Consider the following 13,962-nt stretch of genomic DNA (forward strand, 5'->3'; position numbering starts at 1 on the left):
TGATCTGAGCTGGCCTGATTTGGCTACTATTTAGTTAAGAAAATACAAACCTGTCAATATGAAACATAGGTTTAATGTAATGAGGTCATACAACCACTGCAGCCAGGCGGGGAGGGTGTGTGTGTGAGTGGGGAGGCAACACTGAACTTACCTTCCCCACATACGTTCTTCTGCATTGTATGCGGCGTGCTGCGTGCGTGCCCACACAATCCAAGCTGTTCCCGGCAGTGCAGATCTCTGGAGGCCAGGAGATCTCCCCCTGCTAAATAAAGAGACTCACCACTTTTAAAAGGTGCCTCTTTGCTCAGAAGTACTCTTGTGTTTTAATGTGCTTCAATATGTTTGTAAATGTCACTTCAGAAAGCTTGTGTGCATATATATTTTTATTGCAATGATTGATTTGACAATTTTAACCAGCTGAGCATGCATCTTTGCAATAAAAAAGATTTGTGTAGTCATTCTTCAGTTATGTCTGTATCTATCTCAAGATGAGTGTTACAAACTTCAATTGGAAACAGTTTAAGATTTGAAAGAAAAAGTTCGGGCAGCATGTTTGTTGATAAAATATATTACTTCGTTTCAAATTGCTGTCTGTCTCATTTATTACCTGTCTATTGTTGCTGGACCTTAATTGCATGTGAAATGCATGGAAGCACTTTTTGAAACATTCGTTCTGTGCTTAAAGGTTAACAACAGAATTTCTCAAGCAAACAAACACTCAGCTGGTAATCATGATCAGAACGATGATAAGGAGATCACAAGGAGAAGCCTTCTACTAGGGATGTGTGGTTCGGTGCCTCCTTTGGGAAGAATCAAACCAGCTTGGGTGCCCACAACTGAACCAGTTTAGTGGGCAGGGAGCAGTTCCCTTAAAAAGCGGGTAGGCAAGTCCTTACTTGCTCTGCAGCTGCCCCTCCGATTTTCCGGGCATGGTGCTCACTCTCTCACTCTACCAAAGGCTGCGCATGGCTGTGGCACTGCTCCCTGCAGCCTGCATGTGGTATCGGCACACACATGGTCGCCATGCATGCATGATGGCCATGTGTGTACCAGCGCTGCACCGGCTGCAGGGAACAGCCCCGCAGCCGCATGTGGCCTTTGGTGGAGTGAGCACTGAATCCGGTGAAAGTGGTGGGGTGGTGGCAGCAAAGCAGGTACGGACCTGCTTATCTGCTTTTTAAAGGAACCGCTCTCCACCTGAGGATCTCTGAGTATCGATGGTTTTTATGACACAGTTAGACTAAAGCCTTCTGGACGTCTAGCAGCAAAGTCAGAATTACAATGGGAACATGGAACGTAAGAAGCATGAATATGGGAAAGTTTGACACAGTGAAAGATGAAATGAATTGACTACAGATTGACACCTTGGGCATCAGTTAATTAAAATGGAATGGAACACTTTTAGTCAGAAAATCATACCGTTTACAACTCAGGACACGAAAACCAAAGAAGGAACGGAGTTGCTTTCATAGTCAGGAAGGATATAGCAATGATAGTACTTGGGTACAATGCAGTCAGTGACCAATTAATATCAATTAGATTTCATGGACAACCCTTTAACATAACAATTCTTCAAGTCTATGCCCCAACAACTGACACAGAAGAAGAGGAAGTTGATGAGTTTTATGCTCAAGTTCAGTCTGAAATTGACAGAACATGCAAGCAGGATGTGATGCTGGTGGTTGGAAACTGGAATGCCAAAGTTAGAAAAGGTAGGGAGGAAAACAAAATCAGACTGTATGGCCTAGAAAACACAAATGAAGCAGGAGAATGATTTATTAGTTTCTGCCAAGCCAATGAGCTCTTCATTGCTAACACAATCTTCAAACAACCAAAGCGGTTCCTATACACATGGACATCACCAGATGGAATACACAGAAGTCAAACTGATTACATTATTGGTGGAAGGAGGTGGAAGAGCTCAGTTATAACAACAAAGACATGGCTGGGGGGGGGGCGCAATTGTGGAACAGATCATGAACCGCTCATGTGCAAGTTCCAAATCAAGCTAAAGCAGAAAAACAAAGCTATCCAGCTTCCATGATATGATCTTGAGAATGTACCCACCATTTTCAAGGAGAACATCAGGAACCACTTTGAAGTTCTGAACCTCACTGATAGGGAACCAGAGGAACTGAGGAATGAAATCAAAGAAGCTGTTGTGGATGAATGTGAAAAGAGGCTGCCAAAGACCAAGAAACAGACAAAAGCAAAATGGATGTCAAAACAGATTGAGGAAATTGCTCAGAAGAGGAGAGAATCCAAAGTCAAGAGAGATAAAGACCTCAGGAAGGAACTTAATAGGGAATTTCAGAAAACTGTTAGAAGAGACAAGGAGCAATACTACAATGACATCTGTAAAGACCTTGAGGATGGAAATAGACATGGAAAAACAAGGCAAGGCAAGTTTTCCAAAAGATCTCTGAACTCAGAGGGAGTTTCCAACCTCGAATTGGTATTTTAAGGGATGCCAAAGGAGAGATAGTAACTGATTCAGCAAAAATCAAACAGAGATGGAAGGAATATAGTGAAAATCTGTACAGCAGGGATGTCAACATCCAAGATAGTCTAGAAGATATTCCCTACTTGCAAGAACCTCTAGTACGGGAAGATGAAGTTAGATCAGCACTCCAGTCATTACCAAGTCAGAAGGCTACAGGAATTGATGGGATAGCTACAGAAATATGGCAGGCAATGGAAAAAGAATCAGTCAAGGCTCTAACCAAACTATGCCAGCAAATTTAGAGAACAATACTGTGGCCAACAGATTGGAAGAGGTCAGTCTACATACCCATACCAAAGAAAGGAGACTTAACACATTGCCAAACCATCGTACAATATCCTTAATTTCACATGCTAGCAAAATAATGCTAAGGATCATCCAATGCAGATTAGAGCCCTACGTGGAAAGGGAAATATCAGATGTTCAAGCTGGTTTCAGAAAAGGCCAAGGAACCAGAGACATCATTGCCGATGCACACTGGATAATTGAGAAAGCCAAAGAATACCAGAAAGAAGTCAATATGTGCTTTATTGCCTACAGAAAAGCCTTCAATTTTCTACAGAAAAGTCTTCAATTGTCAAGTTGTGGAATATCCTTAGGAAAATAGGCATCTCAGAACATCTCATTGTTCTCATAAGAAACCTATACACAGGGCAGGAAGCCACAGTCCAGACAGAAGATGGTGAAACAGACTGGTTCCAGATCAGCAAAAGAGTAAGACAAGGCTGTATACTTTCTTCTTCTTTATTCAATTTATATGCTGAACATATACCAAGAAAAGATGGATTGGAAAAAGATGAGCATGGTTTTAAAGTTGGAGAAAGAAACATCAATAACCTGCGCTACGCTGATGGTTGATTATGAGGATGATCTGCAAGCTCTAGTAATGAAGGTCAAGGAGCACAGTGAAAAAATGGGACTACAATTAAATGTAAAGAATACTAAACTAATGACAACAGGTTGTCACAACTAATGACTAAACTAATGACAACCAGCCTCAGAATTGACAATGAAGACATTGAAGTGGTGGATAGCTTCTGCCTTTTAGGATTGACCTCCAACAGTAAAGGATCCAGCAGTCAAGAAATACAACGCAGACTAGCACATGGTAAGGTTGCAATGAATGCCTTGGAAAGGATATTTAGATGCTGTGACGTGTCTACACCTACAAAGATTAGAATCGTTCGGACAGTGGTTTCCCCCATGACACTTTATGGATGCGAAAGCTGGACCTTGAAGAAGCAAGTAGGGATGTGCAAACTGGCTTGACGTGGAGCCAGTTTGACATCGAGCCAGTTCGGTTCAATGGTCTGGAGTCGAACCAAACCACCCCCTGTTCGGTCCGACCTGGACTGAACACCCCCGACTCTTCAGGGGTTCATGGACTTTTAATTTGTTTTAATAATTTTTTTAATGCCACCTACCCCCTCCAGAGAAGTTGTTTGTTCCTTGCAGCCCAAACCAGCCGTGGCTGGCTCTTCAGCCCATTCAGGCCTTCCCCCTCCAGCACAGTGGCCATTTTGGAGGCCACCGCACCTGCGCAATTGGCCTCTGCGTGGCCTGGGTCGGCAGAGCCAGCCAAACGGCTGGTTTGGAATGCAAGGAAGACTGGCAGGGGAAAGGGAAACCAGGAAAGGGAAACCACCTCCAACAACTCCCCTGGAGGGTGTAAGTGACTATATATATATAAACAATCTGCAACACTCCCCCTGGACCGAACCAAAGGGGATGCTGGACCAAACTGGTTCAAGTCCAGTCCGGATTCAAACCAAACCGGGCTAGCCAGTTCTGTGCACATCCCTAGAAGCAAGATAGAAAAAGCATTGATGCTTTTGAACTTTGGTGCTGGAGAAGACTTTTGAGGATATCATGGACAGCCAGGAAAACCAACAAATGTATCATAAAACAAATCAATCCAGAATTTTCACTCCATGTGCAAATGATCAGGCTCAAACTATCATACTTCAGTCACATTATGCGAAGTCCCCGCTTTCTTGAGAAGTCTATAATGCTGGGGAAAGTTGAAGGAAAGAGAAAAAGAGGACGACCAACAGCAAGGTGGATGGACTCAATTATGACAGCAATGAATGCACCACGGAGAGACTTTAAGGCATTGTTTCTCAACCTTTTTGGAGTCAAGGACCGCTAAATTCCTCGTGCAGAGTTTCAAGGACCGCTACATTCTTCATGCGCAGTTTCCCAGACCAGCAGTTAGTAAAGGAGTTTCAAGTTTAAGTCTGTCTATCTGTCTATCTACCTATCTAACAGACTTCTATACTGCCCAAAACTTGCATCTCTGGGCAGTTTACAATTAAAATAATATAAGCATTAAAATCATTAAATTTGGAATCTTTTGCAAACATGGAATATTAGGGGTTCTCAACCTTGGGTCCCCAGATGTTGGTGGACTTCAACTCCCATAACCCCCAACCACAATGGCATTTGGCCATTATGGCTGGGGATTATGGGAGTTGAAGCCTAAAAGCCTGGGTGAACAAATATGCCTCCAGTATGTCTTCAGTATGTGCGGGGTGGGGTGCTTGTGATTACTCAATGGAGAGGGGATGTTGGGCCATTAGAAAAATTCAAAAACTACGAAGCCAACATACAAGCAAGCTTTTGAATTCCCCAAAACTCTTCATCAGGCTGGATGTCAAGCAAAGCAAAAGGGAGGCGAGGAGAGGAGAGCTGGGCAAGTTGTCAGTAGAGCCCAGAGTCTACAGTTTAACCCTCTCTTGATGGAGGTGGAGTTTTAGCCGGAGTTGTGTAGTCGCAGGGCTGGATCCAGACCACGTTAGTCAGGACCGCCCACTGAAATTAATTTAGTCATCTCTCAGTTCTGAGAATGCTGCTTGGTCATGATCACCTGGCTTGATCTGGATCCTGCTCTTAATTGTGCACTTTGTGAGGCGGACCTAATGAAACCCGCGCAGCTCCTCCAAAACTCCTTAAAAACAGTTATGTGGCAGGCGCTGGGAATGGGTTTTTTTAATGGTGAAAGAAAACGTGAAGAAGAGTGGTGGGGACCTGGTGTTAAAGAGAAGGGGGCAATTCTGAGATGGCAGGGGGCATGGGGCGTTGTAGTGGTGGATGGCTCCTCTTCCTTGCTGGGGAGACGAGGCACTGCTGAGGGTGGGCGAGGCAATGGTGCACCAGACTGTGCTCAGAAGGTTGCCTAGGTCCAAGAGCTGCTGCCGCTGTGCTTGCGCACCAGAATGTAGCAGGTGTTCCCCCATTCTCTCTCACAGCGCACACCTCTGTGCCCCCTCCCAACTCCCCTGCATGCGCCAATCACACCAGCCTGCCTTTGGGGCCACGCAGCTCACGTGGTCCCACATGCTGCCCGTGCGTCGCTGCGAGGCAAGCCAAGGGAGCCCTCCTCCCTCCCTCCACTGCTTAGCCCTCACCGCGGCGTGATCCTGGCCAGAGGTTGTCCCCCCCGCCCAGCGAGGTCATAAAGGGGACTGCCGTCTTCCACCGGCGGTGCAGACCAGGGGGTTATAGGGGGCCAAGGGACCACAACGCCCCACCAATGCAAGAGGGAAATGGCATTCCCTCTCAAGGTGCCTTGGCCACAACAGGCAGCTGGTTTTAAATCGGTTGGGATCGGACACGAACCGTGCTGGGCATCAAATCCCCAGGATCACTTCATTCCAGTGCCATTCATCCAATGAACTTTTTGCATGAATGCACAAAATGGTCTCTTGCCTCTCCCCTGCACCATGCCGCCTCCCTCCACCACTTAGCCCTCCTTGGCATGTGTGCTTGCTCCCCCTCCCCGAGGAAGGTCCACTTGCACTCCCTTTCTGTAAGGCCCGAGCCAAGGTGGCCCTCCTCTCTCCCTCCACCACTTAGCCCTCACCACAGCACGATCCTGGCCACAGGTTCCACCCTCTGGCGAGGTCACAAAGGGGTCTGCCGTCTTCCACCAGTGGTGCAGACCAGGTGGTTACAGGGGGCTGAGGGACCACAACACCCCACCGATGCAAGAGGGAAACAGAGTTTCCTCTCAAGGCGCCTTGGCCGCAACGGGCAGCTGGGTTTCAATCAATCAACCTTTGGCTGCAAATAATGAGCTTGCAAGAATCAGCAGCCCTTCAAGTGGCACCCACTGCCATACCTTTTCCTCGATGCCCCCACGCCGCATACAGTTTGAAGTTGTAAAGATAAAGATAGCTGTAGGAAGATCTTAGCAGCACGTTGAGGCAAGGCGGAAGCAGGGTCCCATGCCTCCATGATACTCCACCTCTCCCTCTTCCATGCCATGTGCAAAATTGAGGAAGTGAGTGCCTTGATTGCAGTTGTTGGGGGGGGGGAGTTGACTCCCAGTCAGGGAACGGCACTCAACCCTTCGGGGACCGGCAGCGGTCCAGGGACCGGTGGTTGAGAAACTGTAAAGGCCAAGTTGAAGACAGATCATTCTGGAGAGAATCTATGTGGCCACTAGGAGTTGACACTGACTTGATGGCACTTAATAAATCATCAATCAATCAAGCTGTTCAGGGCTGTATAGGTGGTTATAACCAGCACTTTGTATTTTACCCAGAAACTTATTGGTAACCAGTGTAGTTCTTTTAATATAGGAGTAATATGGTCTCTTTGAGATGACCCAGAGTCCAGCCTGGCTGCTGCATTCTGTACCAACAGCAGTTTCCAGACTATGTACAAAGGCAGCCCCATATAGAGTGCATTGCAGTAAAGTCTGGAGGTGACCAGCATATTATGTACAACTGCTCTGAGGCCATTTATCTCAAGAAACTGATGCAGGTCGCATATCAGCCGAAGCTGATAGAAAGCACCTCTGGCCGTTGCCTCAGCTTGAGACACTAGGGAGAGGTTTGGATGCAGAAGCACTCCCAGACTGTGTATCTATTCCTTCTGGGGAAGAGTGACCCCATCCAGAACTGGCAGATCAAAATCATTTCACGAGTTCCGACTTCGCACAATATGTAGCTCTGTCTTATTTAGATTTATCCCTCCTCTAGCCAGTCACTGACTACAGGCAGGCATTGAAGGAGTTTATAGTATGCCTTCTCCTGATAATGTTGACATGGAGAAATAGATCTGGGTGTCATCAGCATACTGATAACACCCTGCACCAAATCTCCCAATTATCTTGTGCAGTGGTTTCATGTAGATGTTAAAAAGCATTGGAGACAATATGGAGCCCTGGGGGACACCATGTAAAAATTCACTTCTTGAAGAACAATAGTCTCCAAGCGACAACATCTGGAATCTCCCTGAGAGGTAAGGGTGGAACAACTGCAAAGCAGTGCCTCCCACTCCCAACCCTCTCAGATGCTCCAGAAGAATACTATGGTTGATAGTATCAAAAGCTACCAAGAGATCTAAAAGGAGAAACAGAGTCACATTCCCTCTGTCAATTCCCCATTGGAGATCATCCATCAGGCTGACCAAGGCAGTCTACACCCCACAGCCCTAAAACAAACAAACAAACAAACAAACAAACAAACACCAGTTTGAAATGGGTCAAGATAATCCAGTTCCTCCAAGACTGTCTGGAGCTGACTGACGGTCACCACCCTCTCAATTACCTTGCCCAACCACGGAAGGTTGGAGACAGGCCTATATTTGCTCAACTCTGAGGGATCCAATGCAGTCTTCTTCAGAAGAGGTCTAATGATTGCCTCCTTAAGACAAGAAGACATCCTGCCCTCCCTCAGAGAAGCATTTATAATATCTACCAGGAACTCTACAACAACCCCCCTGCCAGATAGTATAATCCATGTCAGACAAGGGTGGTAGGCCCCACCACTCCAGGCAGCTGATCCACATCACCAGGAGTCACAAACTGATCCAGCCTAACTACATAAGAGGAGTTGCTGGACACCTCTGCATTAGACTCTGCAATAACTGTGGAGTCTGAATCTAAGTCAACCTGTATATGAGAGATTTAAAAAAATATGAGAGATATATTGGGGAGGTCTGGTTCATCTACTCGATCAGGGGTGGGCAACGTGTAGCTCTCCAGATATTGTTGAAATAGAATTCTGTGTCCCCTCACACATGATCTAAGTGTTATAAATATATACACAATTAGAAGAAGGATAATGTGCTGGGAAGTTGTAAGTATGTCCGTGTTTGTGGGGAGGAGGAGGATACTAATGGATTATTATTTAAATAGGTGGGATTTAAGCATGTGCTTAATTCTTCCCCTGAAATTTATTTATTTATTATTATTTATTTAAAATATTTACACCCCACCCCTCCAGTACACTTCTGCTAGGGGCAGTTCACAACAATAAAATAGATACAATATACAATAAAAGTAATAAAATTAATCAAATTAAGTAAACAAGTTAAAAGTCAGGATAAAAATCACGATCAGTATTAAATTTCAAATTAGAAGTTATTTTAAAAGCTAAAAATTGATAATTATAAAAACTAAAGAACTAAAGAACCTACCAGATATAACCAAAGATGGAGCATTAAAAAGCTTCTTTAAAGAGATGTGTTTTAAGTTGTTTTTTTAAAAACACTGAGGGAGGGAGTATGCAGAAGCTCTTCAAGGATGGTCTGCCAAAGCCAAGGGGCTACAACTGAAAAGGCCCTGTCTCTAGTCCCCGCCAACTGGATCTCTGTTAGTGGCAGGGTCATGAGCTGGGCCTGAGATGATGAATGGAGGGCCCTGGCAGGTTCATATGGGTGAATGCAATCCAACAGGTACTCAGGCCCCACGCCATGCAGAGCTTTAAAGTTCAAAACCAACACCTTGGATCTAGCCTGTAAGTGATCTGGTAACCAATGAAACTGCTGCAGGATGGGTGTAATACTCATGAAGCGACTTGCGCCCACAAGCATTCTTGCATCAGCATTCTGGACCAGCTGACACTTCCAAACAGTCTTCAAGGGCAGCCCCACATAGAACACATTGCTGTAGTCCACTCTGGATATTACCAACACATGAATGACTGAGGTCAACTCCGACTTCTCCAAGTAGGGTTGCAGCTGGCATACCAGCCCAAGTTGGTAAAAAGCTGTTCTGCACAACGATGACGCGTGCACCTTCAAGGACAACATCGAGTCCAGAAGCACCCCCAAGCTTCAGACCCTGTGTGACCCTGTCCAAGTCCAAATTTACCTCATTACTTGGATAATCTGTTCTACCAAGGATCTAGGCAATCAGATTCATCCAGGACTGCTTGGAGCTGAGACACCACAATGCTCTCCAACACCTTGCCTAAGAAGAGGAGGTTTGAAATTCGTCAAAAGTTATTTAAGTCATCTGGGTCCAATGATGGCTTTTAAAGGAGGGGCCTAATGAATGCCTCCTTCAGGCGAGGGGAGACTACCCTCTGCTCTAGAGAGGCATTCACCACCTGTCGTAAATCTGTTAGCTCGGCTAACCCAACAGGATTTACAACCCCCTTCAGCTCTCCCACTGTGAGTTAAACAGAAAGTAGCAGCAAAGCTGCATGAAGGAAAACAAAAGGCTCACAAAGAAAATAGTAGTAAACAAATCAAGTCCTCTGAACTGAACTAGGTACCCGCCTCTACGATAACTGAGTAATAACTGAAAAGAAAACAACAGAGCAAGGAATGAAAAAGAACAAAGGACACCAGAGCAAAGAATTAGTGAAACAAGGACTCAGAGCAGGAAAGAACAGAACAAGGGCAAACTGGAACTCAGAAAAGCTGAGAATTCAAAATAGAACACGGTCCGAGGTCAGCGAAAGTTGCTAACAGCATTGGTCAAAATCACAGACTGCTTGATATATGACTCAAGAGAACCAGCAGCCGATCAGGCTTCCCTGAGTCAGCACTTCTGCTTCCTCTCTTGTGATCTCCTGCACCTGCATGTCTCCCACTGAGCTTTCCTTTTGAGACATCTTCTCAAGACAAGTGAAATCTCAGCCTCCTCCTGATCAGCCTTCATGCCTGGCAGCTGTTCTGATTCCTCAGCTCCAGAGTCTGGTCTCCCTGCCAAATCCTGTTGCTATGCCTCTGAGCCCTCACTACCAGGCGAATCCTCCTGTTCCTCCTCTGACTCTTTTGAGTCAGAAGTCTGAGCCATGACACTACCCATGCCACCCATGGATCCAGTCCCTCCCTAGAAGCCTTCACTAGCCGTGAAGGGCAAGGGTCAAGGATGCACATGTTAGGCCTCAGTCTTCCAAGCAGCCTGTCCACCTTTTCAGGCAACACACTCTGAAAACCATCCAATATAACAAGACCAGACGGTGCATTGGCAACATCCACTTCCGGTGCCACAAAAATCTTAGCATCCAAGTCAGAATGGATATAAGTAATTTTATCTGCAAAATGTAACAGAAATTGGTCACAGTGGGCTGCTGAGGATTCTGTTTGATGGTCTTTCGGGTCCTCACCTAGGAGGCCCCAAACTTCTCAAAAAAGCTCCATTGGATGACATTGAGCTGATGCAATGGTGGCGGAAAAGTAGGATTTCTTCACCGCAATTACCACCATAGAGTAGGCCCTAATATGGGTTCTAGCCTGTGTTTGGTCACATTCATTCTGAGTTTTCCACCAACGATGCTCAAGCTGTTTACCAGCCTGCTTCATTGTCCGCAACTCACCTGTATACCAGGGAGTCGCTTGGGCTCGGCAGGTCGGGAGAGGACGCCTAGGCACAACCATGTCAATCACCCAACCCATCTCCTTATACCAAAGGGAGACCAGGGTGTCAGCAGGATTGTCCACTCTCTCAGCAGGAAACTCCTGCAGAGCCATCATGCATCCATTAGGATCCATAAGCCTCCGAGGTCGGACCATTCTAACTGGTCTCCCACCCCTGCAAAGGTATGCATAGGAACAACATAGAAACATAGGAAGCTGCCATATACTGAGTCAGATCATAGGTCCATCTCAGTATTGTCTACACAGACTAGCTGTAGCTTCTCTGAGGATGTAAGCAGGAATCTCTCTCAGCCCTATCTTGGAGATGCCAGGGCGGGAACTAGGAAGCTTCTGCTCTTCCCAGAGCAGCTCCATCCCCTATGGGGAATGTCTTACAGTGCTCACACATCAAGTCTCCCATTCATATGCAACCAGGGTGGACCCTGTTTAGCTAAGGGGACAAGTCATGCTTGCTACCACAAGACAAGCTCTCCTCTCACTGAGGGTGTACTATAGTGGGTCCACCCTCAGTTCAATCTTCACCAGATAGTGATCCATCCATGATAACAGTATTGAGGCCTCCTGGACTATCCATGGAGCACCACTGTCCACCATTGAACCAAAGACCAAGTCAAGTGTGTGGCCTACCACATGTGTGGTACCAGAAATCAGTTGAGACAAGTCCATGGTCGTCATGGAGGACATGAAGTCCTGAGCTGCACCAGACAAGGCAGCCTCAGCATGGACATTAAAGTCCCTCAGGACTAACAGCCATGTGGTCCTCAACACTACATCCGAGACCATCTCAAGCAGCTCAGGTAAGGAGACTGTTAGACAGCGGGATGGGTGGTATACCAACAGAATCCCAACTTTGTCTCGCGATCCAATCACTACATGGTACTCAAAGTGGTCAGAAAGGCAGACAATGCATCTGGTGAAGGAGATGGTCTCCTGATGAACCAGGAAACCCCACCTCTCCACCTTGGCTGATGCTGCACCTGGAAACCTGGTGGGCACAACTGGGAGAGATTTACATCTCCCCCTCATCCAACCAGGTCTCCGTAATGCATCCCAGGTCTGCGTGCTCAACTAGAATAACCCCATGGATGGTTGTGATCTTTGGATTTATGGACCTGGCATTTAATATCACCAGCTTCAGGCAAGGCGGGCTGCTGGGAGAGTTACTGGGGTCTCCTTGGATGGGAGAAGGACCAGAGGCCATGATGGCTTTGATTTAGCCAGTGTGCCTTTCCCTCACTGTTACAGTCCAGGCCTGATTTATATACTAAATCTGCTTATTAGCTAGCATACCAAATTAGGCCTGGCTCATAGTGTCACCAAATGACCAAGTTCTTTTATATGATGACCATGTAGGATCTGGGCGCTTGGAAGAAAGGAGATCAAACCAATCCTCAAAGATTCAATGGGCTTTATTGAGTATAAAAGACTAACAACATAATCTAGCAAAGCAGAAAGCAGAACACTCTATCAATATCAGCAACAGTATTTCCTAGCCAGCACCAATATTCACCCAGTGTTCCTAACTACATATGTGTGTGCATTAAATCTTCCTAGAGCCTAATATAATTCAGATACAGATGGAAAAGGGGAAAAGGAAAGCTGAGGGCTGGCATGGTTTGGGGAGATTAGTAGAGGAAAGGGGGGGGGAAGGAGAAGGAGTCAGGAGAAGGGGAAGGGATGAGGGGATTCCAGGCTTGTAGGAGCAGCATATTTACCAGGATCAGAGACTTGAGAGCGGAGATCTTTTCAGTTGAAGGAGCCAGGCCTTTGGCAGGAGACAGGAGCCTTTTTGCAGTCTGCTCAGGGCACGGCTGAGAGCCAGAGCACCATGGCTGTGGAAGTCTTGACTTCTCACTCCGCAGTAGAAGTCACAGACAGCTCCTGTCCATGGACAGAGTTCCTGCTTCTGCCCTGTGGCTTAGCAGCAAACTCTGGGATCTTTGTGTGAGCAAGATTGCCCGTAGGCATAAGTCTGCTTGTCGGAGACAGTTCCTGTCCATGGACAGAGTTCCTGCCTCTAGCCCCGCGGCTTAGCAGCAAACTCTGGCATTGCTGTGAGCAAATCTTGCTGTAGGCACAAGATTGCTGGCTCTCTGTCTAGTAGCCTCCTTCTTTATAGTGTATTTTCCTTTGATCTATACAAATCTCATCTTTTCCTGGGTCCCAAAAGGTGACAACTTGCTGCTACCTTCTGGAAAATGTCTTTTTAATTATTCAGGATATTGGCCAGTCCAGAGAGATCTGAATCTCATCTTCCGTAAACTGTGCGCTCAGAAGGGAGGGGGAACATTGCCCAAAGCAAATCTGCATCTCTGAGCAAATGGGCCCCTTTTCTTGTCCCAGATGTGCTAGCCTGGTCCCAAAAGGTGTTAAAAGTCAGGAGTTAGTGAGAGAATTTAGTTCTATTTGTGTGCGACAGCAATTACATTATTTCTTGTGTACCTCTGTCTAGTGTGTAATTGTAACAAGAGAATATTTAAAGTAACATAGGAAGGGGGTACATGTGTGAGACGTCCAATACATTTGGCTAGGGAAGAAGCATCAGTGAGGTAAGAATTAAAGTCTACAGGTATCTACTTTGTATGCATTTACCTATGTGGAATTTCTATAGACAGCAACTGAGTAATCCCCTTTGGGCATAGCAGAGCCATCATTGACAACGATTACCATAGATTTCTTGCAACAGGAAAGAGGAGTTCAACCCCTGGCCTCTTCCACAGACATCTGGTAGTCAGTGGCATTTTAGCATATGGATATAGCATTCAGCATTCAGGCCTGGCTTTTGTGTTTCCTTGCATATCCATTTTTACAATACAATGCTGGATTGCCTCCTCCCTTCG

This window comes from Hemicordylus capensis, chromosome 3 (assembly GCF_027244095.1).
Source record: "Hemicordylus capensis ecotype Gifberg chromosome 3, rHemCap1.1.pri, whole genome shotgun sequence".
Lineage (NCBI taxonomy): Eukaryota > Metazoa > Chordata > Lepidosauria > Squamata > Cordylidae > Hemicordylus > Hemicordylus capensis.